This window comes from Odontesthes bonariensis, chromosome 1 (genome assembly GCF_027942865.1).
Source record: "Odontesthes bonariensis isolate fOdoBon6 chromosome 1, fOdoBon6.hap1, whole genome shotgun sequence".
Taxonomy (NCBI): domain Eukaryota; kingdom Metazoa; phylum Chordata; class Actinopteri; order Atheriniformes; family Atherinopsidae; genus Odontesthes; species Odontesthes bonariensis.
In genome coordinates this window covers 4,752,074-4,765,492 of record NC_134506.1, presented here as the reverse complement: position 1 = coordinate 4,765,492, position 13,419 = coordinate 4,752,074, and the positions used below count along the sequence as shown (strand labels likewise).

Sequence of the window (13,419 nt, the reverse complement as noted above, 5' to 3'; positions counted from 1 at the left end):
CAACCAACTTAAAAAATTCTTCAGAGCCTACAGTTCCCCCTTCCAATGTGCGACTCAACCCACTGGAGGGCTCTAGTTTTCCTGCTGGTTATTTTGTATCACTTGAGTCAGGTTACTTGGCTCCCCATTTACCCGTGGGTAACTGGGTGAGGTTTGATTAAAATCATGGTCAACCTCTGCTTGCAGAGAGTTAACCTGGGGCTGCCAATAATGAGGTTGTGAAGAATTTACATTGGATTGGCGATAACTATTCGGTGGAGGGTGAGTCCTTTCACAATAACGAGCAATATGGCCTGGTTGATTGCATTTCAGACAAATAGGTTGACCATTGGGCGTGCGTTTATACCGATTACTCCCTTTCAGCTGCCTAGTCTATTGACTATAGCTGGGAGTGAAGTGGTTAGTAAAGTGCGTCGCCTTCAGTAACTGGTCTAGTTGGGCCTGTTGTTTCAGTACGAGGGCTTTAAGTTCTGTTAAATCAGACAGTTTGGCTGTGACTGCTTCACTACTAGCTGTGACTTGAGCTTCACAGGTCCAAACGGCATGTCGGGTGTATCTTTCCGGGGCAGGTTGGCCCGCCTCCCCCCATCGAAGAGCTTCACGGCGAACATCAAGGCGGTACAGACCTCCATCTTGTCGCACCAACCTCACAAGCTCTCGACACAGGCCCTGGTCACGCACATTTTCACAAAACTGGTCTCTTAACACATCCTGGGGTCTTGGCACGCCCGATGGTCTAACCTGTGAAATTTGGTCCATGAGAGCCATCAAAGCATGAGAAAATTTCTGTAAAGACTCACCCTCCTGTTGTTTCCTGTCAAAGAACTTTTGTTGCAATGTTACAAAGGATTGTGAACACCCATAGACTTCTCTCAATGCCTTAAAAATCTCCCCTGGGTCTTCTCTCACAGTAGTAGCCCTATATTTGATCTCATTGCGGGCTTCGCCATCCAAATGATCATATACAAACAATGCTTTATCTACAGTTGACATGTGTCTGCCCCTTATACAGGTTTCAACCTCTTCAACCCATTCTTCTAAACTCAAAGAACCTTTAACATGAGCAGCAGAGAATTTAGAGCATTTACGCTCTCTGGGGAGATATAATGGTCGCTCCCACCTAGCCTCATGGCCAGGAGCTGAAACCGAACTCTCGGCAGGGGTTACCCCTTGTTGCAACAGTCTGTCATTCTCGGCTCTGAGAGCCTGTATTTGTTCACGCAGGGACTGTAGGTCCTCCATTTTGTGTCCAGAAAAGTCTTAAACAGTTCAAACGTTGAGGACCTTCTTAGCCCCAGTCAGACCTCTGTAGATAATCCTGCTGCTCCCTCCGTGGTCCTCTTCGGGTTGCCAGCCGTTGTCTAATACCACTAAAAAAAAACTGAGCACACACCATCACCAAAGCATGCCAAAAAAACTCTCTAACCTTATGGGCTAGTGGTCCTGCCGACAACGCCAAAATGTAGCAACTGCGGCTGGTGATTAACCAAGCCTAGCTAAGCCCCCTGGCAAGGCCCACAACCATGAAGACGACAGTTTAGAGAGTAAAATGTATTTGTTTATTTACAACAGCGTTAAAATCCTGTAGGTGGTTTGGCAGAACCTAAATCAGACAGTTTGGCAGTAGGACAATAAAAAACACCAAATGACACACATGCAATTAAAACACTTCCAGTAAAACCATGCAAATCAAAGTCCACCTGCCCAGCCTGTCTCCCGATACTACCACCACAGCTACGAGGTGCTTTGGCTCAGTTGCTAAATAAAATCAATAAAACCAAATACTAAAACAACGGCTGACAACGGCACCATGCACCCGTCTCCAAAATGTTTGGTGGCCAACTCCTGCTGTCACCTCTGACGGTACACTACGCCACCGTCACCTGTGTGAGCATTTATAAAATCATGTTTAAAACTCTGGGCACACATTTTAAAACAATTTAAGATTCCTGCTGTACATACCCTGGCTTTTCTGCTCGCCAGCAAATACAGGACAACCACACACCTTGCTGTCTGCCGGGCACCAACACACCTTGCAGTCTGTGCAGCACAGCTCCTACTGGCTATTGTCTTGGGAATTGGCCACACCTGGCCTTAATTACCCACCACCCCGTCACACTTAGCTGACTTTTTTTTATCCAAAGCGACTTATAAGAACACATTATTGGTTACAGTCTCTGGAGCAATGTTGGGTTAGTTGTTTTGCTCAAGGTCACTCCAGTCATGGATGGGGGTGTAAACAGAGGTAGCCTAATCGTGGGATTTGAGCCTGCAATCCTGTGATTTAAAGACTAACTCCCTAAACATTAGGATGGCTCGTTAACATATAGCATCTGCATGCCATTAACTTTTGATTGGTAATGCAAAAAAAAAAAACTGTCGTGGAGCACTTTTGCGTCCCCACCAATGTCAAAATCAAAGTTACTCCCTTGGGAACAGGGGAACACGAGTTAATGACCACAATAATGTCACATGTGCATAATATCATTTGAGAAATTAAACGGGGGAAAAAGAGAGCAAAGTGAGGAAAGGTGTGACAGATGAGGCCCCCCAGCAGGCTGGGCCTATAGCAGCTTAACTATGGGATGTTTCAGGATCACCTGAGCCTTCCCTAACTATAAGCTTTATCAGAAAGGAAAGTTTTAAGCCTGGTCTTAAAAGTGGAAAGGGTGTCTGCTTCCCGGACATTTACTGACAGTTAATTCCACAAGAGAGGGGCCTGATAACTGAAGGCTCTGCCTCCCATTCTACTTTTAGAAACTCTGGGAACCTCAAGTAAACCTGCAGTTTGGGAACGAAGTGCTCTGTTAGGAAAATATCTTACAATGAGATCTTTAAGATATGATGGAGCTCGGTCATTAAGAGCTTTATATGTAAGGAGAAGAATCTTAAATTCTATTCTGAATTTAACAGGGAGCCAATGAAGAGAAGCTAAAACTGGGGAAATATGATCTCTCCTGTTAGTTCTCATCAGAACTCTGGCTGCAGCATTTTGGATCAGCTGAAGGCTTTTCAGAGAATATGTGGGACAGCCCAATAATAAAGAATTACAGTAATCCAATCTTGAAGTAACAAATGCATGGACTAGTTTTTCTGCATCACTCTGAGACAAGATGTTCCTGATTTTAACAATATTACGAAGATGAAAGAAGGCAGTTCTAGAAACCTGTTTTATATGCGAGTCAAATGATAAATTCTGGTCAAAAATAACTCCAAGGTTTCTCACTGTAAAACTAGAAGCCAAGGAAATACCATCTAGAGTAACTATATAGCTAGACAATTTGTCCCTAGAGCGCTCCTATAGTTGCTCCTCTGTTACTTAAACTTTCCCTACCCACTTTTAATGGAATAATGTTTATAAAGCAAAAATATCAATCTTGTCTGTGATTTCAAAGTTCATAATCAACTCCAAAACATAATTTTTTAACCAACCTCTGTAGCAATCAATGTTGGGTGTAACGCGTTACAAAGAAACGCGTTACACAAATGAAACTACTTTTTCCGGGGAAAAGTAGAGTAACGCGTTAACTATCGAGAATTTTGTAACATAACGCCGTTTATTGTTCGATCCACCGCAACGCTACTTTTAATGTACCATGGGCAGATGTGACCATGACACTCATCTGCTGCGCTTGCGCACCAGTCATGACTCGCGCAAGTTCTCATTCCACATTGTATCTGACAGCAAGAGGCTGGCCGCTAGTGGTGGCATGTAGAGACGAGCAATGGCAAGCGAAAATCAAACAACAACGTTAACGTTTGAGGGATGGAGGTATTCCCACTACTTCCAGTTTTTGGAGACTAAGGGGAAGAATGTAACTGTAAGGTGTAAACTGTGCCCCGGCGAGAAACTGTTGTCTGCTGCCGCTAACTCAAATGCCAACCTCACCAAACATTTGAAAGGTAAACATGCTAGCATGAAACTTGTAGCTCAGGATCCATGGGGAAATGATGGTCCAATCCCAAACAAGCAGCAAAAACTCCAGTTTCACCAGGTATCTAAACAAGAATTGGACAAACTTGTAGCTTCGTTCATAGTCGAAGAAATGTTGCCCATCAATACTGTCGAATCGCCCACTTTCCGAAAAATCCTTGGAAAGATACCAACAACAGGAGACAGGCGCCCATGGTCAGATCTCAAAACGTTCGCTGGGTATCTGGATGAATGTTACCTGAAAATGGAGAGTGAATTAAAGAAAACGTTTGAGAGTTTGCCGTATCTGTCGACCACTGCAGATATATGGAGTAGTCACAACAGAAGCTTTTTGGGGATCACCGTGCACTGGATCAATCCATGCAACTTCAAACGTGAGAAAGCTGCTATCGCTTGCAAACGAATAAAGGGCAGGCATACATATGATGTTATAGGTTTCGAAATGGAACAGATTCACTCAGCATTTAGGCTTTCGCATAGGATCACCGCCACCGTTACAGACAACGGGTCTAATTTCGTGAAAGCTTTCAAGATGTTTGCACCCACTGAACCTAATGAGGAAGAGGAGGATGAGCAAGATGTCATTTTCACAGATATGGAAGAGTTGCTTGGGACCACAGAAGGACAGTTTTCTCTGTCCCCACATTTCAGGTGTGCTTCGCATACACTCAATTTGATTTCGTGTAATGACATAGACAAATGGCTGTCCTCCAACAGTGACTCAAAATGTGTGTACAGGAGTGCAACAGCAAAGTGCGCTGCTCTTTGGACAAAGGCTAGCCGTTCTACCGTGGCCTCCGAGATTGTTGATGAAATCTTTGGGAAAAAAATGATTGTGCCAACATCAACAAGGTGGAACTCCTTCCACGATGCCTTGTCCCGTATCAGTGACAACTCGGCCCATGATCTGAACACGCTTTGTGCTAGATTGGACATCAGAGCCCCGACTGAGCGCGAACATCTATTCCTAAAGGAATACTGCCGTGTTTTGAAACCTCTGACAGTAGCACTGGATATATTGCAAGGGGAGGATAACTGCTACTATGGAGTTCTTCTACCAACTCTGGAGACCCTGATGTCCAGGACTCTGGCTCTGTCGGATAGACTGTCGAGGATGACTGCAAACTTACCCGGCGTAATTGTACAGGTAAGCCAAATCTTAATAGCCTATGTGTAAATTACCCCCAAAGGGTTTGCCAATTATCTGTTGTTTTCTGTTGTCGTATTGCTGATGTGTTTTTGATATTTGCATGGATGTTTTTCAGTAATTAATAGCAATTAGTAGTGAATGTTAAAAAGGTAAGCTTTTATTTTAGTAAAGGTCAAGACCTGTTTATGTTCCGGTGCAGACATGTGCTCTTGTATCCAAAGCGCGCTTATGACGCGGTCACGCGCCTCACCAAAAAATATGCACAATGAATGGACCCGTAACGAAGCACAAGCTCTTGGTGGTTTTTGTTTATACGTTTTTATGAATGCACTTCAAAATAAATACATTCGTAAACATAACCAGTTGTCAAAGACCTTAATTGCCACGACATGTTACGGGGATCCGTTACACTTTGTGTTAGCCTAGGCATAGACATAGCCGTGGGCCTGAAACGTAGGCTTATGTCTTCTATATTATTTTGTCCTAGGCTATCAAAACGCGATTTGCACCGGTGTTGGAGAGCAGGGAAGCTCTATTGGCTGCCTTGACGTTGCCGAAGTTTAAGGTTCGATGGATAGCAGCAGCGGAGCGGAGAGAAGAGGCGCATGCGCTGCTCATCGCGGAGTGTTACACTTTACCCCATGATGAAGAGCCAGCTGAGAATAAACAAAGAGAAGGTGCCGCTCACAGCAGCGCCAGTGAGGCTGACTTTTTTTCTTTTGATGAGGAGGAAGAAGCAACGTCCTTTAGCGCAGACGCCGAGGTACTTGAGTACATGAGATCAGGCTCAGAGTTAGAGATCCTAAACCGATTCCCCCGATTGAGAGCTGTGTTCATGAAATACAACACTGCCACACCGTCCAGTGCACCGGTGGAAAGGCTGTTCAGCCTGGGAGGTATCGTTCTTACCCCCAGAAGAAACAGGCTCTCAGATAAACGTTTCGAAAGACTGCTCCTGATGAGATATAATCACACATTTTGTGCTGATGTGGAATAGGTTGCAAGACCATGCTATAGCTCAAACCTGCCTGTGTTTAATATTATTTTCTATCTGGCAAACTGAAGAAGGGCCAGCATATTCAGTGAACATAGCCTTTTAATTTTGAGGCCAGTCCTAAATTAAGTTGTTCCAAGCAGTATTATCCAACTTTATTTTATTTTAACAATCCATAGATATCAAGCCATTTTGAAGGTATTCTTTTTCAGTTGGATTTACATGAGGCATGTTTTATTTTGAGAAACACAACCCATTTAGAGGTTTTCAGAATGTTCCTAAGATTTGCACCAGCTTCTTTGCACCTATTTTAGGGGTAGCCTATGCTGCCTATCTGATATTGTTTAATATTGTTGTTTAGTTTTGGTGTTTAAACCTACAACCCAACGTGGACATGCTCTGTGGCATTTTTGATAATAAAGAGCATGAAAGAAATATCTGTTGTCCTTCATAGTACAACTTCCACAACACATTTAAGAACAGTTCTGCTCAAAGTCGAGCAACGTAACAGTAACATAAAAGTAACGTAAAAGTAACGAGTAACGTAATAAGTTACTTTATTTAGAGAGTAACTAAGTAAAGTAACAGGTTACTTTTTAAAAGAAGTAACGAGAAAAGTTACTTTTTAAAAGAAGTAACGAGAAAAGTTACTTTTTAAAAGTAACTTCCCCAACACTGGTAGCAATATAGCCAGCAAAGAGAGAAAGACTTCAAAAGAGTGATAACACAAACCCATAGTCAATCAAGTTGATTCCAGTGTTGCCTATTGTACTTGCTGAAATCTCTAAAAGTCAGTGTTTTGTGAAAAATAACTCAACATCTGTCTCTGAAATATGTGATTGTGAATAACAAACATCTTCATTACCAGACTGAACATTTTGCAGCAGGACTCTGATGTGGTTGTCCCTGTCTGAGCGGGTCTGCTCATGGTTGAAGCCCAGGGCATGGAGCAGCTCATGCTGGACAGTGCCGTGGTAAAGGCATCCACGCTTGACCAGAGACACCACTTGCTTACCACCACGACGGCCAACGTTGGAGTAGCAGCTAGAGGGAATCAGAGAGAGGTTGAAGTTCAGTGACCTTTGAGGACAGTATGCAACTTAAACTGTTATGTTATCTCAGACTTACCCATTCTTGGACTCAATACTTAGCCAGTCACGGTCACTGCTCCTACTGGGCCTGAAGCGGATGCAGGAGAAAGATGAGAAGGACTCCAGTCCACGTGTGATGATAGATTTCTCTCGGGAGGCTGGCAGGATGACACCAAATCAATAATAAAAAAAACAACATCAAACAGCATCAGGAACATGACTTGTGAGTTTAGAATCGATTTATACAGTTGGTCATCACCTGACATGTTTAAGGTAGAGAAAGGACAAGAGTGCCAAAAGGACCTCGGGACAGCACATTTTGTTAATTATTTTCTAAAGAGTTTTTAACTGCTAAGAGAAACCTATTATTTATAAAGTTGCAATCCTTTTAGAAAAAGTACAATAAACTTATGTAACCAGGATAGATATATTTTATACCTTTTTGTTTGAAATTTCACCAAATCCTGATTAATATAGGAAAAATAAATTCTTCTTATTCATGTTTAGTGTGCGGAATGGTTTGTTTTAGTGAATGTTTAAATGTGTACTATCACTTTAAGAACTCGCATCACAAGGCTGCTCTCAGTTCGCACCTTGCTTTCTGAGTGGGAACATGTCCTGTTTGGGTTTCAACTAAGTGGCAAAATGAATCCGAAGGTTTTCTTTATTAATTTATTAATTATCAAAGCTAAATTTCACATTACACAAATGCACATTTTTGAAAAGAAAACCAAATTTCTATGTTTTTTTGATTGAATTAAAGCAACACTTGCTCACAATTAAACCTTCAACTAATCATAAAGCAAAAACAACAATATGGGCTTGTTCCCAACTTGGGATTATGGACGAACTGTTGTCCTAAATCTTTGTTTTATTTGTTTTTTTTTACACGAGACTCCTTGGCACATATGTCAGTTTGTTCAATAGTTTTCTTTTTGCAAGAGTTTTGTGAATGTCATTCTCTTATTATTATTGTTATCCTTATGCTCCCCTTGGCTGGCTTTTTTTTTTGACGTTATGTACACATTTATATGTCGTTATTCTGCTTTGTTGCAAATAAAGTTATTAAAAAAAACAACAACCTTGCTTTCTGAGAGCAGAGGTCCGTTTCTCGCAGCAGGTTTAGTGAAAACTCTGAGTTGGTTAACCCTAAAATGAGGGAAACCCTGAGTTTTCCGTTTCACAAAGGGAGGTAACTCAACCCCGATAAAGAGGGCTAACTCTAGCCTGTTTCACAAAGAGAGGTAACTTAACCTCACGGTCAGTTACCGGAGTAACAGACTCTCTGAACCTAACCTGGTCGGGACCAGGTTTTATTCAAGAAACCTCGAGTTTCTTTCTGTCTCCGCCCTCTTTCAGCCACACACGCCATCTGATTTCCTCATTCATTCAGTCAGCAGAGCGAGTTCTTCTACTTCTAGAAGTCCATCAGGCACAGTAGGAGGCGACTTTTTTCACCAACATGTCCTTTTGACAACGATCCCGTGGATGAAGGTGCAGCATTATTGCGCAGAGAAATAAATATTCGTCGGAGATGATTATCAGACCGCGCATAGATTTTTGCATTTACAGAAAATTATCTTTTTGAGCGGCACCATCAGAATGTGTTGGGACAAAAGACATAGGCTAAAAGACAAAGAAATATTTGTATGAATAGGCTTAAAAAAGACATAGGCCTATTATATTTTATAAAGGCACTCGTGTCTTGGGGGTGGATTCCCTCCAGGGATTCCCTCAGCCACTGCCCTCCCGTTAGAGGTGGTGGTGCTGGGCATCACCCGTTTTACGGGCATCTGCCTTCTTTCTGTTGGCTCAGTAGAAGTCTGTGTTAGTTTAAATAGGCTTAATTATTTAACAGAACATGATATAGATGATGACTCTAAATTGTCCTTAGGAGTGAGTGTGAGTGTGCATGGTTGTTTGTCTCGTTTGTCTCTATGTGGCCCTGTGATGGACTGGCGGCCTGTCCAGGGTGTACCCCGCCTTTTGCCCATTGACCGCTGGGATAGGCTCCAGCCCCCCCGCGACCCGACTGACGGATTCAGCGGTATGATAATGGATGGATGGATGATATAGACGAGAAGACATAGTTTATGTGTGTGAAAACAGCATTATGTTGGGAATAAAATAACTGCACAGTCAAATAGCCACTTAATATTTACTTTACAGTGTAAAACATGATCAAAATGAGGTACCTCCATGCCGAGGTCTCACCTGTTTGAACATTGGGCCTCATGCAAGAACCGTTAATACGCACAAATTTGTTCTTAAATCGTCCGTACGAGTGATTTAAGAGAATTTGCGCATTCACCAATCTTTTCGTATTTTTGGTTTTCTTTAAGGTACGAACAGAATTTATGAGGGATCCAGACCTGTCGTAGGAGTTTCGTAAAATAGTCCGCTATTATTCCAATCAAGTTTGCTTGACTATTGGATTGTATATTTAATTACTTTGAAGAAAACATAAATAAATATACATTATACCCCGTAATGATGCTGATTTTATTCTGTTTGACTTGAATTATGCACTAATCGAAGGTTCATTTGAATCTGTAACGGGAAGCGCAGCGGCTGACTTGCTACTTTTGGATGCCTTAGTGCGTCAGGCTCTTGGAAGAGAACGTGTGGAGACAGACGAATGGCTGACATCGCGATTAAGATTCCCAAGGACTGTGCTGCTACAAATATGCAGCTTGCTAGAGCCACAACTCTAGAGAAAAACATGCCGATCAAACCCAATTCCACCACACGTCCAGGTCCTCACAACTCTTGGATTTTTGGCAACGGAACCTTTCAGAGGGAGATTGAGGACAGATCGGGCGGAGGTGTCCCAGTCCTCTGTGAGTCGTGCACTCCCCTTGGTCATCAAAGCTCTCATCAGTTTATCAACCATGGCACATCAAATTCCCATACGCCGCTGTCCAACAAGTACAGATTAAGAGGGACTTTCATGCCGTGGCTGGGCTGCCAATCATAACGTATCACGAGCACGAGACACATATACGCATCAAAACACCCGTGCTGTCGGGAGCGCACTCAGTTGAAGGCCAGGTGGGTGTGTCTCGACACCTCGTTCATGGCGCAATATTGCCATGAACGGTCTCCTACTACCTGAACCAGCCCAGGCAGACCAGAAGGTGTGGTGCCAGAAGATCCCCCTTCATGGACCACCCCATCAAAGTGCCATCATGATGAGGCAACAACTGACTGCATGGCTTTAGTTGCAGTCATCGGGCGCCTGCCCATGGTTTTCATATCAAACCATTTATTTTTTTTATTTCGGTATCAACAGCACTCGTAATTGCTTCCCATTTCTTCGCTTTAGCAGTTCCCGTAATTCCAGTACTGACACTGGTAAAAATGGCAGATTTTCCTTTTTGGATCTCTGAAAGCAGAACTTCAATCTCAGAGCCCCTAAAGTTATTCTTTTTGCGCTTTGATGCCATTCTCATGACTCAACACTCAACACTTCCTGGCACAGGAGCGAGGAAGCACAGCTTTATATGGTATAATTTTGGGCGTGGAGTATGCAAATCTAATATCCTCGTGCACGTGAACTTAAATACGCACAGGTGTGATTCATCATTTATGCAGGTCGTTTACACACTTTTTCCCAAGTTAAGAGCGTTTGTTGAATCTGACGTGGCGTGTTCGGACGAGACCTTCGTACGAAAAATTTGAGAGAAATTTAGAATAAAAATACGAAAATGTTCTTGCATGAGGCCCAATGTTTTTATATTTCATCTTAAACTGGTGCCAAGTGCGCTTCTCCCCCGCGGGATTGCACCTAAATGAAATAAATGAATGGGCTACCATTCAAGCAGTTTCCCTGTAATATTATTGGGATTGCAAAGGACTACATTTAAACTTACACTTTTGCTGCTACAGCGGTGTTGCACTTATTTCTAAAAACGTATTGAAACTCGCCGTATGAGCGCATTAAGATTTCCAATTCGAGGTTGGTGAAAAACGTAGCCCCTCCTCTTCCCCGTTGCCAAGGTGACTCGTCGAATCGGGGCTCCATTGATGCTGGCTTTTTAAAGTTGTGGTGCACGCGCTAAACTCAAGGTGAACCTACTCAGAGTTGATTAACCTCACTCAAATCAGCGTTTCTGGAACCGAAAACTCAGAGTTTTCTATCTCAGAGTAGATCAACTCAGAGATCAGGAATAGACTCAGAGTTGGTTGAACCTGCTTTGTGAAACGGACCCCAGGTATGGTTAGTTGTCTGGTTTTTATTATTCATACATGTAAACATTTTGTATGTGAAAATGCAAACTAATCCATCAGTGTACAACTGAGATTTGATTTCAAGTTAATTGACATTTAGCTATGAGTAAATTAAATGTGAACTCTGTAAATATTCAGGTTTGAGTTCCAGAGCTACAGTCTGATGTGCGTGCCTGCTAACATGAGAGCGACGATCTGTGTGTATGGAAAAGACTGCATGTTACAGGGATTTTTATTTTATATACTTTGTACAGGCTTCAACAGCTGATCATGTTAAACTAAATGGACCAACTACTGTGGTCCACACCTTTTCTCGAGCAACATAATAGAACACACTGCAGATGACACAAGGATTAATGGGCATGTGCAGTGAGGAGTACTAAAGAAGGACTACACACTTTGACAGTACACAGTGAACATCTCCATCTCAGCTTTTAAAGAGGCTGCTGCAATTTGCTCCATCACAATTCAAAGCTGCTCTATGTGGACATAATGTGTCTGTCAAGGCTCAATGTGACACTCACAGAAGTGGCTGGTGATATAATAAGGAACGTAGACCTTCCCGTCAGTCCATTTGCCCCAAAGGCAGCCTCGGCTGGGTCAGCATTTCTCTCAGCCTCACTGTCAATGGCAATGTCTCCTTCAATCAGGATAGGACCGTCTTTAGAACGGACTGAAACACACACATTATCCAGAAACTAAAAAACCTTGCAGGGCTAGTACTAATGATGAAGATAACAGATTTTAACATCAACAGTGGTCACGATTAGTGACTGCAAAAGGTGGAACTCACTCAGATTACGGTTTGCTCTCTCTAGTCGTTCAGAGACAGAAAGCTCCTCTTTGTTGTTCTCTGCTCAGCAATATCAATAACAGAATTAAGTCCCAATTCTAACTCTGTCGGTAAAACAAGTCTGATTAGAGGTATTGGATTTTATACCTTTGTGAAGCTTCAGTGTTGGATAAGGGGAGAAAAACATAGGGTAAAAGGAAATTACATGATGAAAAAATCCCTACTTTTACTTGAGGCTATTCATTTTTGCTTGTGCTTCATTACATCTCTCAGAAAAATCCCAAACATTTCTATCACTTTTCTTGCACCATTTGCAACAAACGATTTGTGCAAAGATTCTGAAAAGATTTCTGCAAAAAGAATATAAGACCTTGAAAAATCTCATCTTTTTACAAAACCTCATTAAACAACACTTTATACAATTACACTTAAACAAATTAAATAACTGATACATTGACAGATATAAATATAGTTTATCATAAGTGTTACCTCAGTGTTTTTAACATCAATTTATGAATTGTAATCATCAGTTAATGTCATATAATAAAATGGCATAAAATGATCTGCATTGAGAATTTTTTATTATTTACTTTTTTATCAATCAATCAATCAATCAATCAAATCTTTATTTATATAGCGCATTTCATACCACAGGCAACTCAATGTACTTTACATAAAGACATACAGAAATACAGGTAAATAAAAACATCAATCAGGTAATTTTAGCTAACAGTAAGATTGGTATAACTATAACAGAGCAAAAGTAAATTTAGCTAATAGTAGGATTGGTATAACTACAACAGAGCAAAAGTAAAGTTAGCTAATAGTAGGATTGGTATAACTATAACAGGTAATTTGAGTAAACTAACAAAAGCTAACAAACATGGATAAACTTTGTCTGTGTAAACTGAATCAGGCATTTGTCTTTGACAGTGATGTGAGTATGTCAGCCAGTCCAAACAGTTTCCACAGGAGTCCCAAATCTCACTGGCGAGCCACAGCTGGTTCAGAGGAGCGACCATCTGTGCCGTGTCTGTCCAACATATGTCCCTTCACTCAGTGACGCCGCTGCGACGGCCGACTCCCCCAAGCTGGTTGCAACGACCAAATCAAAATTGTCCTCTGACTTTGTCACTCTTGACCCTGATGACGTCATGCCATCTGGCATCAAGAATAAGTTCCGCGCCCTGCACAGAGAGTTTGATAGTGTGTTTGATCCCCACTTTA

The 13,419-nt window shown here is 42.0% G+C and overlaps 1 pseudogene; it reads right to left on the bottom strand.

The window, feature by feature from the left end:
• Positions 1-372: 372 nt before the first annotated feature.
• LOC142383117 (hatching enzyme 1.2-like) lies at positions 373-13,214 on the bottom strand (annotated as a pseudogene).
• Positions 13,215-13,419: the final 205 nt, after the last annotated feature.